General features: G+C 48.6%; 1 pseudogene; it reads right to left on the bottom strand.

Annotated features, from left to right (window-relative positions):
• Positions 1 to 15127: 15127 nt before the first annotated feature.
• On the bottom strand, positions 15128 to 16386 carry LOC116478400 (large ribosomal subunit protein uL22-like; annotated as a pseudogene).
• Between the last annotated feature and the right edge of the window lie 401 nt (positions 16387 to 16787).

Genomic DNA, 16787 nt, shown 5'->3' with positions numbered 1-16787 from the left:
GTGGCCGGGCATGGTGGCTCACGCCTGTAATCTCAGCACTTTGGGAGGCTGAGGCAGGCGGATCACCTGAGGTCAGGAGTTCAAGACCAGCCTGGCCAACATGGTGAAACCCCATCTCTACTAAAAAGAAAAAATTAGCACATGGTAGCACGTGCCTATAGCTACTTGGGAGACTGTGTCAGGAGAATCGCTTGAACTCAGGAGGCGGAGGTTACAATGAGCTGAGATTGCACCACAGTGCTCCAGCCTGGGTGACAGAGTGAGACTCCGTGTCAAAAAAAAAAGTTTGAGACATGGAAGACCTTCCTCTTTCTCTCCTCATTCATTCATTCACTCACGCACTGAACGAAGGTGCTGCTGCCCTCTCAGTCCAGCCCCTGTATGTTTGAAGTTCCCAGGCAAGTGGAGATACCCCAACACTCTGAGCCTGGGATAGGGATAGAGTTGGGACAAAGGAAGTACTGAGTGAGGCTAAAGGGCTGCACCACATTCATTCCACAAGGCTAAGTATTCATTCAAACTTGCACCAATCTCCTCTGCCTCTTCCCTACCAATTCCCTATACCCTGTCAGGAAGGGGAGGCTGGCACAGAAAACCAGCCTGCCAGGAAGAACCCGGGGCAAGTTGGCTCAGAGCACTGGCAAGGAGAAGGGCATTGACTCAGCAGGGCTCCGAGCCAGCTCATTCTCTGGAATCTGAAACTGCACACCCGAGGGCTGACGTGCAGGCCGCCACTCATACACTTGGCCCCATCAGCTGGGCCAGATGCCAGGACAGCAAATCCCTCCCAGCAGCAGTGGACAGGAAAGGGAGGGAGGAAAACCCCAGTGAGGAGTAGGTTCAGATGGTCACCATCTGGCCTGTCCACCCCCAAGCCCCCAACCTCTCTCTGAGTAGGGGCATAGCTATCCCAGGCTATCCCAGAATGCAAGCTCCTCCTCTTCCCCAGCTTCTTAAACTGAGAGAACTGATCAATTACTTCCCCAACCTGATGACCTTTTCATGATCTGATTTTCAGGGACTTCTTTGGAGCCATGTGTCCCACAGCACAAAACACATCACAGACCCAGGGTTGGAAGGGCATCTGCTGTGAGCAATCTACAAAAGAGTCCGTCCTGTAGCCTTGAGTTGGCTCTAGATTTTATTCTAAAAACTGCTCTTTATTTTTTATTTTATTTATTTATTTTTTTGAGATGGAGTTTGCCTCTTGTCGCCCAGGCTGGAGTGCAACGGCGCCATCTCCTCTCACTGCAACCTCCGCCTCCTGGGTTCAAGCAATTCTCCAGCCTCAGCCTTCCGAGTAGCTGGGATTACAGGTGCGCAACACCACACCTGGCTAATTTGTTGTATTTTTAGTACAAACGGGGTTTCACTATGTTGGCTATGCTGGTCTCAAATTCCTGACCTCAGGTGATCTACCTGTCTCGGCCTCCCAACATGCAGGGATTACAGGTGTGAGCCACTGTGCCTGGCCCAGCCTTTTTGTTGTTGTTGTTGTTGTTGTTGTTGAGACAGAGGCTCACTCTGTCACCCAGGCTGGAGTGCAATGGTGCAATGTCGGGCCACTGCAACCTCTGCCTTCCAGGATCAAGTGATTCTCGTGCTTCAGCCTCCCGAGTAGCTGGGACTACAGGCGCCCACCACTCCCAGCTAATTTTTTGTATTTTAGTAGAGGGGGTGGGGTTTCACCATGTTGCCCAGGCTGGTCTCAAACTCCTAAGCTTAGGCTATCCACCACCTCACCCTCCCAAAGTGCTAGGATTACAGGCATGAGCCACCACGCCCGGCCCTATTTAATGTATTTTTCTTTTTTTTTTTTGAGTTGGGTCTCACTCACCCAGGCTCGAGTACAGTGTCATGATCACAGCTCACCGCAACCTCAACCTCCCAGGCTCAAGTGATCCTCCTACCTCAGCCTCCCAAGTAGCTGGGACTACTACAGGCATGTGCCACCAGACCTGCCTAATTTCTGTAGATTTTGTAGAGACAGGATTTTGCCATGTTGCCCAAGCTGGTCTCGAACTCCTGAGCTCAAGGGATTTGCTTACCTCAGCCTCCCAAAGTGCTGGGATTACAGGTGTGAGTCACTGTGCCTGGCCAAAAACTGATCTTTAGAGTGTGGCCTCTGACGCAGCAAAGACAAAGTCATCCTGATCAATTGCTCTTGAGCACCTACTATATGCCAGGCACTGTGCTGAGGTGATCACGGTGGGCAAGACCAGGTCTCTAATCCCAACGTGTGGGCTACTTTGGCCAATATAGTTAAAAATTGTTAAAATGACCAATTTTATATTATGTGTATTTCTTTTTTTCTTTTTTTTTGAGACGGAGTCTTGCTCTGTCACCAAGGCTGGAGTGCAGTGGCTCAATCTCTGCTCACTGCAACTTCCGCCTCTTGGGTTCAAATGATTCTCCTGCCTCAGCCTCCCAAGTAGCTGGGATTACAGGTGCCCACCACCATGCCCGGCTAATTTTTGTATTTTAGTAGAGACGGGGTTTCTCTGTGTCCAGGCTGGTCTCGAACTCCTGACCTCAGGTGATCTGCCCACCTTGGCCTCCCAAAGTGCTGGGATTACAGGTATGAGCCGCCGCGCCCAGCCTGTTATGTGTATTTCACTACAAATGTAAATGCCATTAAGCTGGGCAAGGTGGCTCACGCCTGTAATCCCAGCACTTTGGGAGTCCAAGGTGGGCAGATCATGAGGTCAGAAGTTCGAGACCAGCCTGACCAACATGGTGAAACCCAGTCTCTACTAAAAATGTAAAAATTAGCCAGGCGTGGAGGTGCGCGCCTGTAATCCCAGTTACTGGGGAGGCTGGGGCAGGAAAATTGCTTGAACCCAGGAGGCGGAGGGTGCAGTGAGCAGAGATTATGCCACTGCATTCCAGCCTGGGCAACAGGGCGAGACTCCATCTCAAGAAAAATTAAAAAAAAAAAAAAAAAATTAGCTGGGGCCCGGCACCGTGGCTCACACCTGTACTCCTAGCACTTTGGGAGGCTGAGGTGGGTGGATCACTTGAGTCCGGGAGGTGGAGACCAGCCTGGCCAGCATGGTGAAACTCCATCTCTACTAAAATACAAAAATTAGCAGGCGTGGTGGTGTGTGGCTGTAATCTCAGCTACTTGGGAGGCTGAGTTAGGAGAATCACTTGAACCCAGGAGGTGGAGGCTGCAGTGAGCAGAGATCGTACCACTGCACTCCAGCTTGGGTGACAGAGCAAGACTCTGTCTCAAAAAAAAAAAAAAAAATAGCTAGATGTGGTGGCACATTCCTGTAGTACGAGCTACTTGGGAGGCTGAGGTGGGAGGATCATTTGAACCTGGGAAGTCGAGGCTGAAAGCTACAGTGAGCCGAGATTGCACCCCTGCACTCTAGCCTAGGTAGCAGATCGAGACCGTGTATCCAAAAAATAAATAAATAAACACACAGAGACATAAAATATAAATATATATAATACATACACACAGAGAGACATACATATGCAATACACATAAACATATATATATACATATATGGAGAGAGCCACACTTACATACAGAGAGACACATATATATAACATACACGAACAGGCTGGGCAGGGTGTCTCACACCTGTAATCCTGACACTTTGGGCGACTGAGGTGGAAGGATTGCTTGAAGTCAGGGATTTCAGACCAGCCTGGGTAACAAAGTGAGACCCCTGTCCCTACAACAAATAAAAAATTAGGGCTGGGCGCGACGGCTCACGCCTGTAATCCCAGCACTTTGGGAGGCCAAGGCAGGCAGATCACCTGAGGTCAGGAGTTCAAGACCAGCCTGGCTGACATGGTGAAACCCCGTTTCTACTGAAAATACAAAAAAAATCAGCCAGGCGTGGTGGCCTCTGTAATCCCAGCTACTTGGGAGGCTGAGGCAGGAGAATCGCTTGAACCCAGGAGGCAGAGGTTGCAGTGAGCCAAGATTGTGCCATTGTACTCTAGCCTGGGTGACAAGAGCGAACCTCCATCTCAAAATAAATAAATAAATATAAAAATAAATAAATAAAATAAAAAATTAGCCAGGTGTGGTGGTGCCTACGCGTACTCCCACACCTACTCAAGGAGGCTGACGCAAGAGAACAGCTTAAGCCCAGGAGTTGGAAGCTGCAGTGAGCTATGATCGTACCGTTGCACTCCAATTTGGGCATCAGAGTGAGACTCTGTCTCCAAAAAAAAAAAAAAAAAAAGAGGCCTGGCACGGTGGCTCAGGCCTGTAATCCCAGCTCCTCGGAAGGCTGAGGGAGGAGAATCGCTTGAACCTGGAAGGCAGAGACGGCAGCGAGCTGAGATTGCGCCATTGAACTCCAGCCTGGGTGACAGAGCAAGAGTCCATCTCAAAAAACAAAAAAAAAACAAACAAGAAAACAACAACAACACACACACACATGTATACATAATACATAAGTGCGTAAGTGCATAGATAGATAAAATACATTCACATAGAGACATATTCATATATATTTATATAATACACTCATGCAGGGTGAGATAATACACAGTTTTTTGTACATCTTCTTTTTCTGATCCACTTAAGGATATATTGCACACATAACGTGTGCCTTTTGCCCTTTACTAAGAAAAAAAAAGTGTTTATGTAACCGCGGTACAGCTAGCAATTTCAGGAAATTTGACCCTGACATAGTACTGTTATCTAATCTATGGTCCATATTCCAGTTTCATCAATTGTGTCAAGCATGAGCTGAACAGCTGTGGTTTGTGTTTCTGTTTGTTTTCTTTTGTTTTGGAGACAGGGTCTCACTCTGTCATTCAGGCTGGAGTGCAGTGGTGCGATTATAGCTCACTGCAGCCTCCAACTCCTGAACTCAAGTGATCCTCCTGCCTCAGCCTCCTGAGCAGCTGGGACTACAGGCACATGCCACCACACCAGGCTAATTTTGGTATTTTTTTGTAGAGACAGGGTTTTGTTACGTTGCCCAGGCTGGTCTCGAACTTGAACTCCTGAACTCAAGTGATCCTCCCGCCCCAGCATCCCAAAGAGCTGGGATTACAGGCATGAGCCACTGTGCCCGGCCACAGCTGTTTTTTTTGTTTGTTTGTTTGTTTTTTTAAACTGAGTCTCCCTCTTTTGCCCAGGCTGGAATGCAGTGGCATGATCTCAGCTCACCACAACCTCAGCCTCCTGGGTTCAAGCGATTCTCCTGCCTCAGCCTCCTGAGTAGCTGGGAATACAGGCACACGCCACCATGCCCAGCTAATTTTTGTATTTTTAGTAGAGACGGGGTTTCACTGTGTTGGTCAGGCTGGTCTCGAACTCTGACCTCATGATCCACCTGGATACACTGTAAAGTTCTAGGATTACAGGCATGAGCCACCACTTCCGGCCTCACAGCCGTGTTTTTTATGAGCAGGACCCCATCCAGAATCATCCACTGCATTTCATTGTCATGTCTTTTTGGTCTTTTTTTTTTTTTTTTTTTCTGAGACAGGGTCATTGTTATGTTGCCCAGGGTGGTCTCAAACCTGGGCTCAAGCAATCTTCGTGCCTCAGCCTACTGAGTAACTGGGAATACAGGTACATTCGCTATACCAGGCAGGGCACTGACATTTTTTGAGACACAGTCTCGCTTTGTCACCAAGGCTGGAGTGCAGTGGTGAGATCACAGCTCACTGCAGCCTCAACCTCCTGGGCTCAAGTGGTCCTCCCGCCTCAGCCTCCTGAGTAGCTGGGACAATAGGCATAAGCCACTATGCCTGGCCAAACACTGATATTTTTGAGATGTACACACTGGTTATTTGTAGCACGTCCTCCACTTTGCATTTGTCTGATGCTGATGTTTCTTCCCCATAAGGTGCCTGTTATGTATTTTTGGCAGTGATATTGTGTCCTTCTCAGTGTATGATATCAGGAGGCACATGATATCTGTTTGCTGATTGGCACCATGAATGGTGATCATTTTAACTACATAAGTTAAATCCTAGATGGTCAATGCTGTAATGGGGTAAGCACACAGGCCTAGAAGAGCATAGAAAAGACGTCAATCCCATTAGGTAAGGATTCCTGGAGCAGGGGTCCTAAGACTGAGAGATGCTTGACAGAGTCCTAGACAAAATGTACAGGAAATAGATGACTCAGGTTCAAGGAAGAGCATGAAAAATTCTCTCTGGCTTGAGACATTCAGGATTCTTCTCAGACAAGCCCACAAGGTTGTTAGGACTATGTAATGGCACATTGTGTCTAGTGACTGGCCTCTACCACCCCCAGCAGCTAACCACAGTCTTTCCAGCCACACTGTACTCACATCCAGGTCACCAAGAAAGGTCAGCCCAAGGGCAGGACCTCAAACACTCAGGGCAGAAAGGATGACTCAGAATCTGGGCTGGTGCTCAGAAGGGAATGGGGTTGCCTTTCCTCCCTCCCCCATTAGCCTTTCCCCATAATTCCTTCCATTCTGGGAACTTGTACATTGCAGGGCAGACAGCTGTGAAGTCACTAAGGAAATAATAACTGTAGCAGTGTACATTTATTTAGCGCCACCTTTACACCATCAGACACTTGCATAATCCATTTTATCTCAACCTCAAGTCGGTCCTGGAAAGGAGATAAATTGAGCTTCTGAGACCTTCAGGAATTTGGACAAAGTCACGCAGCTCAGAAGGGTCAAGATTTGAACCTAGGCCAGGCGCAGTGGCTCATGTCTATGATTCCAGCAGTTTGGGAGGCTGAGGTGGGCAGATTAGCTGAGATCAGGAGTTTGAGACCAGCCAGGCCAACCTGATGAAAACTTCTCTCTACTAAAAATACAAAATATTAGCTGGGCATGGTGGCGAGCGCTACCTCCCAGCTACTTGGGAGGCAGAGGCAGGAGAATTGCTCTAACCTAGGAGGCAGAGGCTGTGGTGAGCCAAGGTCGCACAACTGCACTCCAGCCTGGGCGACAGAGCCAGACTCCATCTCAAAAAAGAAAAAAAAAAATTGAACCTAGTTCTCTTTAGTTCCAAACCGTTGAATCTCTCTCCCTCTCTTTTAAAACGGTGGCAGGGGAGGGCACGTGGGGTGGTGGTGGGATGCCTCGCTGTGTTGCCAAGGCTGGATTGGAACTACTGGGCCCAAGAAATCCTCCCATCTCAGCCTGCTCACTAGCTGGAATTACAGGTGCCCAAAACTGTGCCCTCTTTTATTTTATTTTATTTTTAATTTAATTTTATTTTTTTTGAGACGGAGTCTCGCTCTGTCGCCCAGGCTGGAGTGCAGTGACGCTATCTCGGCTCACTGCAAGCTCCGCCTCCCAGGTTCACGCCATTCTCCTGCGTCAGCCTCCCTAGTAGCTGGGATTACAGGCGCCCGCCACCACGCCTGGCTAATTTTTTGTATTTTTAGTAGAGACGGGGTTTCACTGTGTTAGCCAGGATGGTCTTGATCTCCTGACCTCATGATCCGCCCGCCTCGGCCTCCCAAAGTGCTGGGATTACAGGCGTGAGCCACCGCGCCTGGCCTATTTTTAAAGCTTGTCATTGTTTTGTAATTTACTATTTATTTATTTATTTATTTATTTATTTATTTATTTATTTATTTATGACAGCGTCTTATTCTGTCACCCAGGCTGGAATGCAGTGGGGCGATCTCGGCTTACTACTGCCTATGCCTCCCGGCTTCAAGGGGTTCTTATGTGTCAGCCTCCTGAGTAGCTGGGATTACAGGTGCTGGCCACTATGCCCGGCTAATTTTTGTATTTTTAGTAGAGACAGGGTTTCACCATGTTGATCTTGAACTCCTGATCTCCAGTGATCCACCCACCTCGGCCTTCCAAAGTGTTGGGATTACAGGCGTGAGCCATCGCGCCCAGTCTATTTTTATTTTGGGGAAATTATTTTTACAACAATAAGAAAAAGCTAGAGATGGATTTTTTTTCCTCCCTGAAAATTCCTTCTCTGTATATACCCGGTTTGACAACTGCGGACCCGGTCGGGGGTGGTTTGCCCATATAGCAGCGCCCTCTGGTGGTGAACTCGAGAGCAGCTGTTCTGGCCGCTCAGACGCGTTCCTTTCCCGCTGATCCCAGGCTCCCGAGAGGAAGTGCAAGGCCTTTGGCGGCTGCCCGCCCGCTGTGGGCGGCTCGTGAAGACTAAGTAAGTCAAGGGGGAAGTGGAGATGATGACGACGATTATGATTTTTGAGATAGAGTCTCGCTCTGTCGCCCAGGCTGGAGTACAGTGGCGCGATCTCGGCTCACTGCAACCTACACCTCCCAGGTTCAAGGGATTCTCCTGCCTTGGCCTCCCAAGTAGCTGGGACTACAGGCGCGCGCCACCACACCCGACTAACTTTTGTATTTGTAGTAGAGATGAGGTTTCATCATGTTGGCCAGGCTGGTCTCGAACTCCTGACCTCAAGTGATCCACCCGCCTCAGCCTCCCAAATTGCTGGGATTACAGGCGTGAGCCACTGCACCCCAGTTGAGACAGTCTTGCTCTTGGCCCAGGCTGCAGTGCAGTGGTGTGATCATAGCTTACTGTAGCCTCAAATTCCTGGGCACAATCAATTCTGCCATCTCAGCATCCTGAGTAGCTGGGACTACAGGAACATGCCACCATGCCCAGCTAATTTTTAAAAATTTCTGCTGGGTGCAAGTGGCTCATGCCTGTAATCTCAGCACTTTGGGAGGTCGAGGCGGGTGGACCCCGAGGTCAGCAGATGGAGACCATCCTGGCTAATGTGGTGAAACCCCATCTCTGCTAAAAATACAAAAAATTAGCCGGGCATGGTGGCAGGTGCCACTAATCCCAGTTACTAGGGAGGCTGAGGCAGGGGAATTGCTTGAACCCTGGAGGCGGAGGTTGCAGTGAGCTGAAATTGCGCCACTGCACTCCAGCCTGGGCGAGAGCGAGACTCTGTCTCAAAAATAAATAAATAAATAAATTATCTAGAGACAGGGTCTTGCTTTGTTGCCCAGGCTGGTCTCAAACTCTCGGCCTCAAGCAATTCTCCTGTCTTAGCCTCTCAAGGCACTGGGATTACAGGCATGCACACCACAACTGGCCAGTGCTGTCTTTTGAAGCTCCTGACTGGGGCCAATTAGTTCTCATGTCAGGGGTGTCAATGTTCCGAGACAGACCGGGCACAATGGCTCACGCGTGTAATCCCAGCATTTTGGGAGGCAGAGGTGGGCGGATCACCTGAAGTCAGGAATTTGAGATGCCTGGCCAACATGGTGAAACCCTGTCTCTACTAAAAATACAAAAAATTAGCTGGGCTGATAGCAGGTGCCTGTAATCCCAGCTACTGGAGAGACTGAGCCTGAAGAATTGCTTGAATTCAGGAGGCGGAGGTTGCAGTGAGCTGAGATCGCGCCACTGTACTCCAGCCTTGGTGACAGAGCGAGACTGTCTCAAAAAAAAAAAAAAACCTGTTCAGAGACAGGCGCAGTCTCTCTGGGCAGTTGGGCATTCCAGATGGGGGCAGGGGTGCCTTGGAGTTTCCAGGAGGCCCTCAAAATGGCAAAGGAGCTGAAAGTGGCTCCCAAGGGGTTCAATGTATTCTGGAGTGGCCGGGAACCTCCTCCCTCCTCTTTTCTGACTCAAGCCTCAGCCTGGGACAGGGTGGGACAGAGAAGGGTCACATTTTCTACCATGAACACCCAGGGTATTAGGAATGTGGGGGAGGAGGGAAGTTGTTTAAGAGGTCTAAGGGCATCTTCCTCACCCACGCAAGCAAAGTTCCTTTTCTTTCTTTCCTTCTTTCCTTTTCTTTCTTTCTTTCTTTCTTTCTTTTTCTTTCTTTCTTTCCTTTCTTCTTTCTTTCTCTCTCTTTCTTTCTTTTCCTTCTCTTTCTATCTTTCTTTCTTTCTCTTTCCCTCCCTCTCTCTCTTTTTCTTTCTTCTTTTCCCCCTTCTCTCTCTCTTCCTCCCTCCCTCCTTCCTTTCTTTCTTTCTTTCTTTTTCTTTCTTTCTCTTTCTCTCTTTCTTTCTCTCTTTTCTTTCTTTCTTTTTTTTGACAGAGTCTTGCTCTGTCGCCCAGGCTGGAGTGCAGTGGCGCGACCTTCACTCACTGAAACCTCTGCCTCAGCCTCCTGAGTAGCTGGGATTACAGGTGCACAGCACCATCCCCGGATAAATTTTTTAGTTTTAGTAAAGATGGGGATTCACCATGTTGGCCAGGCTGGTCTCCAACGCCTGACCTCAGGTGATCCGCCCACCTCAACCTCCCAAATTGCTGGGCGTGCAGGCGTGAGCCACCGTGCCCGGCCCCTTTTCTTTCTTATACCTCTCCCCACTGGCTAGCTAGGCAGGAATACTCTTCAGAACTTCTTTGTCTGCAGGGAGCTCGAAATCACCTTTCAATCTTTCCATTCAGTGAAAATTTATTGAGTGTCTACTGTGTGCTGAGCACCTGTGGTGGGATTCTGAGTAGCTGGGATTACAGGCGCCCACCACCGCAGGCTGGAGTGCAATAGTGCACTCTCAGTGCACTGCAACCTCTGCCTCCTGGGTTCAAGTGATTCTCCTGCTTCAGCCTCCTGAAGAGCTGGGATTTACAGGCGCACGCCACAATGCCCAGCTAAATTTTTTTTTTTTTTTTTTTTTTGAGACGGAGTCTCACTCTGTCGCCCAGGCTGGAGTGCAGTGGCACAATCTCGGCTCACTGCAAGCTCCGCCTCCCAGGTTCACGTCATTCTCCTGCCTCAGCCTCCCGAGTAGCTGGGACTACAGGCGCCTGCCACCACGCCCGGCTAATTTTTTGTATTTTTAGTAGAGAAGGGGTTTCACCGTGTTAGCCAGGATGGTCTCGATCTCCTGACCTCGTGATCCGCCCTCCTCGGCCTCCCAAAATGCTGGGATTACAGGCGTGAGCCACCGCGCCCGGCCAATTTTTGTATTTTCAGTAGAGACGAGGGTTTCAACATATTGGTCAGGCTGGTCTCAAACTCCTGACCTCAAGTGATCTGCCTGCCTCAGCCTCACAACATTCTGGGATTACAGGTGTGAGCCACCACTCTGGCCACAATTTCCAATCTCCTTTTCTCTCTCTCTGTCTCTCTGTCTCTCTCTCTCTCTCTCTCTCACACACACACACACACACACACAAACACACACCCCTCTGCTTCCATCATAACACCTTCTATAACTGACCCTCCTACCTTCCTCTTCTTTTTTATTTTGAGACACAGTCTCTGTCTTTCAGGCTGAAGTGCAGTGGTGTGATCTTGGCTCACTGCAACCTCTGCTTCCTGGGTTCAAGAGAAGTGATTCTCATGCCTCAGCCTCTGGAGTAGCTGGGACTACAGGCATGCACCACCATGCCTGGCTAAGTTTTTTGTGTGTTTTTAGTAGAGGAAGGGTTTCACCATGTTGGCCAGACTGGTCTTGAACTCCTGGCTTCAAGTGATCTGTCCGCCTCAGCCTCCTAAAGTGCTAGGATTACAGGCGTGAGCCACTGTGCTGGCCATAATGATTTTATGTTATGAGACAGGGTCGCACTCTGTTGCCCAGACTGCAGTGCAGTGGCTCAATCATGGCTCACTGCAACTTCGACCTCCTGGACTCAAGTGATCCTCCCACTGCAGCCTCCTGGGTAGCTGGGATGCATCCCACCATGCCCAGCTAATTATTTTTATTTTTTGCAGAGATGGAGTTTTGTTTTTCTTTTTTTTTTTTTTTTTTTGAGACGGAGTCTCGCTCTGTCACCCAGGCTGGAGTGCAGTGGCGCAGCTCTCGGCTCACTGCAAGCTCCACCTCCCGGGTTCACGCCATTCTCCTGCCTCAGCCTCTCCGAGTAGCTGGGACTACAGGCGCCCACCACCACACCCGGCTAATTTTTTGTATTTTTAGTAGAGACGGGGTTTCACCGTGGTCTCAATCTCCTGACCTCGTGATCCGCCCACCTCGGCCTCCCAAAGTGCTGGGATTACAAGCGTGAACCACCGCCCCCGGCCAGAGATGGAGTTTTAACATGTTGCCCGGACTAGTATCGAACTCCTGGGGCTCAAGAGATCCTCCTGCCTCAGCTTCCCAATGTGCTGGGATTACCAGAATGTGTCACTGCACCTGGCCAATAATCAGGTTTTTATCTTGCCTTTCTTCTCTAAAAGTGTCACTGGAAAACCAGATAGTACATAAGAAGTATCTTGCATAAAAAAAAAAAAAAATTCAAATAATAAGTAAGGACAAAGTGGCTGGGCGCGGTGGCTCATGCCTGTAATCCCAGCAATTTGGGAGGCTGAGGAGGGCGGATCACAAGGTCAGGAGTTCGAGACCAGCCTGGCCAACATGGTGAAACCACGTTTCTACTAAAAATACAAAAATTAGCTAGGCGTGGTGGCGCAAGCCTGTAATCCCAGCTACTAGGGAGGCTGAGGAAGGAGAATCACTTGAACCTGGGAGGCAGAGGTTGCAGTGAGCTGAGATTGTGCCACTGCACTCCAGCCTGGGTGACAGAGTGAGATTCCATCTCATAAAAAAAATTAAATAAGTAAATAAATAAGGAAGAAATACAAAAGATATGACATCACTATTTTGTAATCTCTAAGGAGTTAATTCTCGATGGCTACTGGACTCATGAAAGGAGGCACAGCTAAACATTATGAGCCTACTTGTGAAAGAACAGAACGCCATCCATAGTCATGTCAAAGTAATCAAATCTGAGTCTGACCCCAGTTCTAGAAGCAACTGCCAGTTTGCAGGGAATACCAACGACAGAAGAACATGCTGAACTAACTACACGACGAGTGTAGGATCAGCAACATTTAGACCATAGGAAACACTTCAGGACGAGCAGCCAGTTGTGCGATCCATCCATTTCTTTCTTTCTTTCTTTCTTTCTTTCTTCTTCTTCTTCTTTTTTCTTCTTCTTTTCTTCTTCTTTCTCCTTTCTTTCTTCCTTTCCTTCCTTTCCTTTTTTAGGGTCTCACTCTGTTTCCCAGGCTGGAGTGCAGTGATGTGATCATAGCTCACTGCAGCCTTGATCACCTGGGTTCAAGTGATCCTCCCACCTCAGCCTCCCCAGTAGCTGGGACTACAGGTGCATGCCATCAGGCCCAGCTAATTTTTGTAGTTTTTGTAGAGATGGGGGTCTCACTATATTGCCCAGGATAATCTCGAACTCCTGGGCTCAACCGATCCTGCTGCCTCGGCCTTCCAAAGTGCTGGGATTACAGGTGTAAGGCACCATGCCCAGGCATGCAATGCTTCTATTATAAGGGAAAGAGAGGGATGGAGAGGAACCTGTGAATTAAGAGGCTTAGGCCGGGCGAGGTGGCTCACACCTGTAATCCCAGCACTTTGGGAGGCCCAGGCGGGTGGATCAGCTGAGATCGGGAGTTCCAGACCAGCCTGGCCAACATGGAGAAACTCCGTCTCTATTAAAAATACAAAAATTAGCTGGATGTGGTGGCACATGCCCACCAGCTATTCAGGAGGCTGAGGCAGGAGAATTGCTTGAATCTAAGAGGCGGAGGTCGCAGCGAGCCAAGATTGTGCCATTGCACTCCAGCCTGGGCAACAAGAGTGAAACTCCATCCCAAAAAAATAAAATTAAAAATAAATAAATAAATAAATAAATAAACAGGCTTAGGCCAGGCGAGGTGGCTCACACCAGTAATCCCAACACTATGGGAGGCTGAGGCTGGCGGATCACAAGGTCAGGAGATCGAGACCATCCTGACCAACATGGTGAAATTCCATCTCTACTAAAATACAAAAAATTAGCTGGGCATGGTGGCTTGTGCCTGTAGTCCCAGCTGCTCTGGAGGCTGAGGCAGGGGAATCGCTTGAACCTGGGAGATGGAGGTTGCAGTGAGCCAAGATCATGCCACTGCACTCTAACCTGGCAACAGAGCAAGACTCTGTCTCAAAAAAAAAAAAGGCGGGGGAGGGCTTAAAAGACATATCACTTTCTTTTTGAATGGGCAAGACTAAACTCCAGTGTCTACAGATTCACATTTGGATAATAAAATGATACAGGTGCAGTGGCGCTCACCTGTCTCCCAGCTACACGGGAGGCTGACGATCACTTGAGCCCAGGAGTTCCAGGCTGCATGAGCAATGATTGCGCCCCTGCACTCCAGCCTGAACAATAAGTGAGACTCTGTCTCAAAATAAATAAACAAGCAAGCAAACAAACAAATAAACAGAAACCTACACAGGGCTGGGCACGTTGGCTCATGCCTGTAATCCCAACGCTTTGGGAAGCCAAGGCAGGTGGATCATCTGAAGCCAGGAGTTCAAGACCAGCATGGTCAACATGGTGAAACCCCATCTCTATTAAAAATACAAAAAATCTGGGCGTGGTAGTGGGCACCTGTAATCTCAGCTACTCGGGAGGCTGAGGCAAGAGAATCGTTTGAACCCAGGAGACTGCAGTGAGCTGAGATCATGCCACTGCACTCCAGCCCGGGCAACAGAGCGAGATTCTGTCTCAAAAAACAAACAACAATAACAACAAAAACTTACACAGAAGTCCAAAGCAGTGATTACTACAGAAGTCACAACTGTTGGGTGCAGTGGCTCATGTCTGTAATCCTAACACTTTTGGGGGGCCGAAGCCAGAGGATCGTTTGAGGCTGGGAGTTTGAGACCAGTCCCCCTCTCTCTACAAGAAATAAACAAAAATTAGCCAAACATGGTGGCTGACGTCTGTAATCCCAGCTACTTGGGAGACTGCGGTGGGAGGATCACTAGAGCCCAGGAGGTCAAGGCTGTAGTAAGCTGTGATTGCGCCACTGCACTCTAGCCTGGGTGACAAGGCAAGACCCTGTCTCAAAAATAAATAAATAAATAAACAAATAAATAAAAGTCACACAACAGTGGTTACTTAGGGAGTGAAGGGCAGCTGTGACTAGGATATAGTCCACGGAGGCACTTCTAGGGTAGCTGTCGAGTGCAGTTGGTTGGCCTGGGTGGAGGTGATGATGACTTTCATCTCAGCGCTGGGTTTCTGAAACTTAGCACTGTTGACATTCAGGCCACATAATTCTTGGTCCTTGGGGATGGCCTGCGCATTGCAGGGTGGTTAGCTACATTCCTGGCCTCCACCCTCTAGATGCCAAAAACACCCGCCTCCTCATTACCCAAAAGTGCTCCTAGATATTGTCAAACATTCTCCCATGGGGCAAAATCACTCCTGGTTGAGAACTACTCCCTGGAGGAACTCCTTAAGCTATACATTTGTGGGGTTTTTGTTGTTGTTGTTTTGTTATTTGTTTTTGTTTTTTTACTTTTAATTGCATTTATTTTACTGCTGAATTTACTCCCATGCCATAAGTTTTTGTTTCTTCAGTTTCTTCTGGGATATCTTTTTCTTTCTTTCTTTTTTGAGATTGAGTTTGGCTCTCGTTGCCCAGGCTGGAGTGCAATGGTATGATCTCGGCTCACCGCAACCTCTGCCACCTGGGTTCAAGCGATTCTCCTGCCTCAGCCTCCTGAGTAGCTGGGATTACAGGCATGCACCACCACTCTTGGCTAATTTTATATTTTAAGTAGAAACGGGGTTTCTCCATGTTGGTGAGGCTGGTCAAGACCTCCCGACCTCAGGTGATCCACCCCCCTCGGCCTCCCAAAATGCTGGGATTACAGGCGTGAACCACTGCGCCCGGCCTTGGGATATCTTTTTCTTTTGGGCAACCTCCTCTTCTGGCTTAGGGACAATCTGTTCCTTTTCAGTAAGAATCATCTCAGTGTGGCAGGGAGAACTCATTCATGGGTTACTCCGACCTGAGCTCTGTAGGTCTGGCGACGCATCTTAGGTGCTTTGTTCACTTGGATATGCTCAATGACCAGAGAATCTACATCTAACCCTTAAGTTCAGCATTACTCTCTCTATTTTTTTTTTTTTTTGAGATGGAGTCTCGCTCTACTGCCCAGGCTGGAGTGCAGTGGCACAATCTCGGCTTTGCAACCTCTACCTCCCGGGTTCAAGCAATTCCCCTGCCTCAGCCTCCCTAGTAGCTGGGACTACAGGCACGTGCCACCACACCCAGCTAATTTTTGTATTTTTAGTAGAGATGGGGTTTCACCATGTTGGCCAGGCTGGTCTCGAACTCCTGACCTCAGGTGATCCGCCCGCCTCAGCCTCCCAAAGTGCCGGGATTACAGGTGTGAGCCACCACGCCCAGCCACTCTCTGCATTTTTAAGCATGTGCAGCAAAAATTCAGCACTTTTTCTGGGCCACTGACTTTGTGTCCAGCCCCACTGCTTGGCCTGAGCACACCTGCCAACTCCACCATTGCAATGTTGGAGTGGTACACACTGTTTCTGTAAAGTGACATCTTTCAGATACTTCGTGGCTTTTTGTATATACATACCCTTAATGGCCTGGGCAGTTTCATGAGTGTTCTCAAAGTGAACATGCAGATTTGAACCTCTTGATTTGCATGATTTTGTGGGGTTCTCTGGGTCAAGTGAATAGCGAACAATTTTCCCAGATTACCTCAGGCCACTTAGGGAAAGAGTATACATTTGTCTTATGTGGTTTCTTGAGTCTGGCTGTGTGTGTGCGTCTATGGATGCTTTATTTTACAATTATATATATTATATATATATTTATATATTATATATATTTATATATTATATATATTTATATATTTTTTAAGATAGAGTTTCACTCTCATTGCCCAGGCTGGAATGCAATGGCTCAATCTCGGCTTACTGCAACCTCTGCCTCCCAGGTTCAAATGATTCTCCTGCCTCAGCCTCCCGAGTAGCTGTGATTACAGGCACGCACCACTATGCTGGGATAATTTTGTATTTTTAGTAGAGACGGAGTTTCTCCATGTTGGTCAGGCTGGTCTGGAACTCCCGATGTCAGGTGATCCGCC

This window comes from Hylobates moloch, unplaced genomic scaffold (genome assembly GCF_009828535.3).
Source record: "Hylobates moloch isolate HMO894 unplaced genomic scaffold, HMol_V3 SCAFFOLD_12, whole genome shotgun sequence".
NCBI lineage: Eukaryota > Metazoa > Chordata > Mammalia > Primates > Hylobatidae > Hylobates > Hylobates moloch.
Note: the sequence above shows the minus strand (reverse complement) of the source record. Positions and strands in the feature narration are given on the sequence as shown.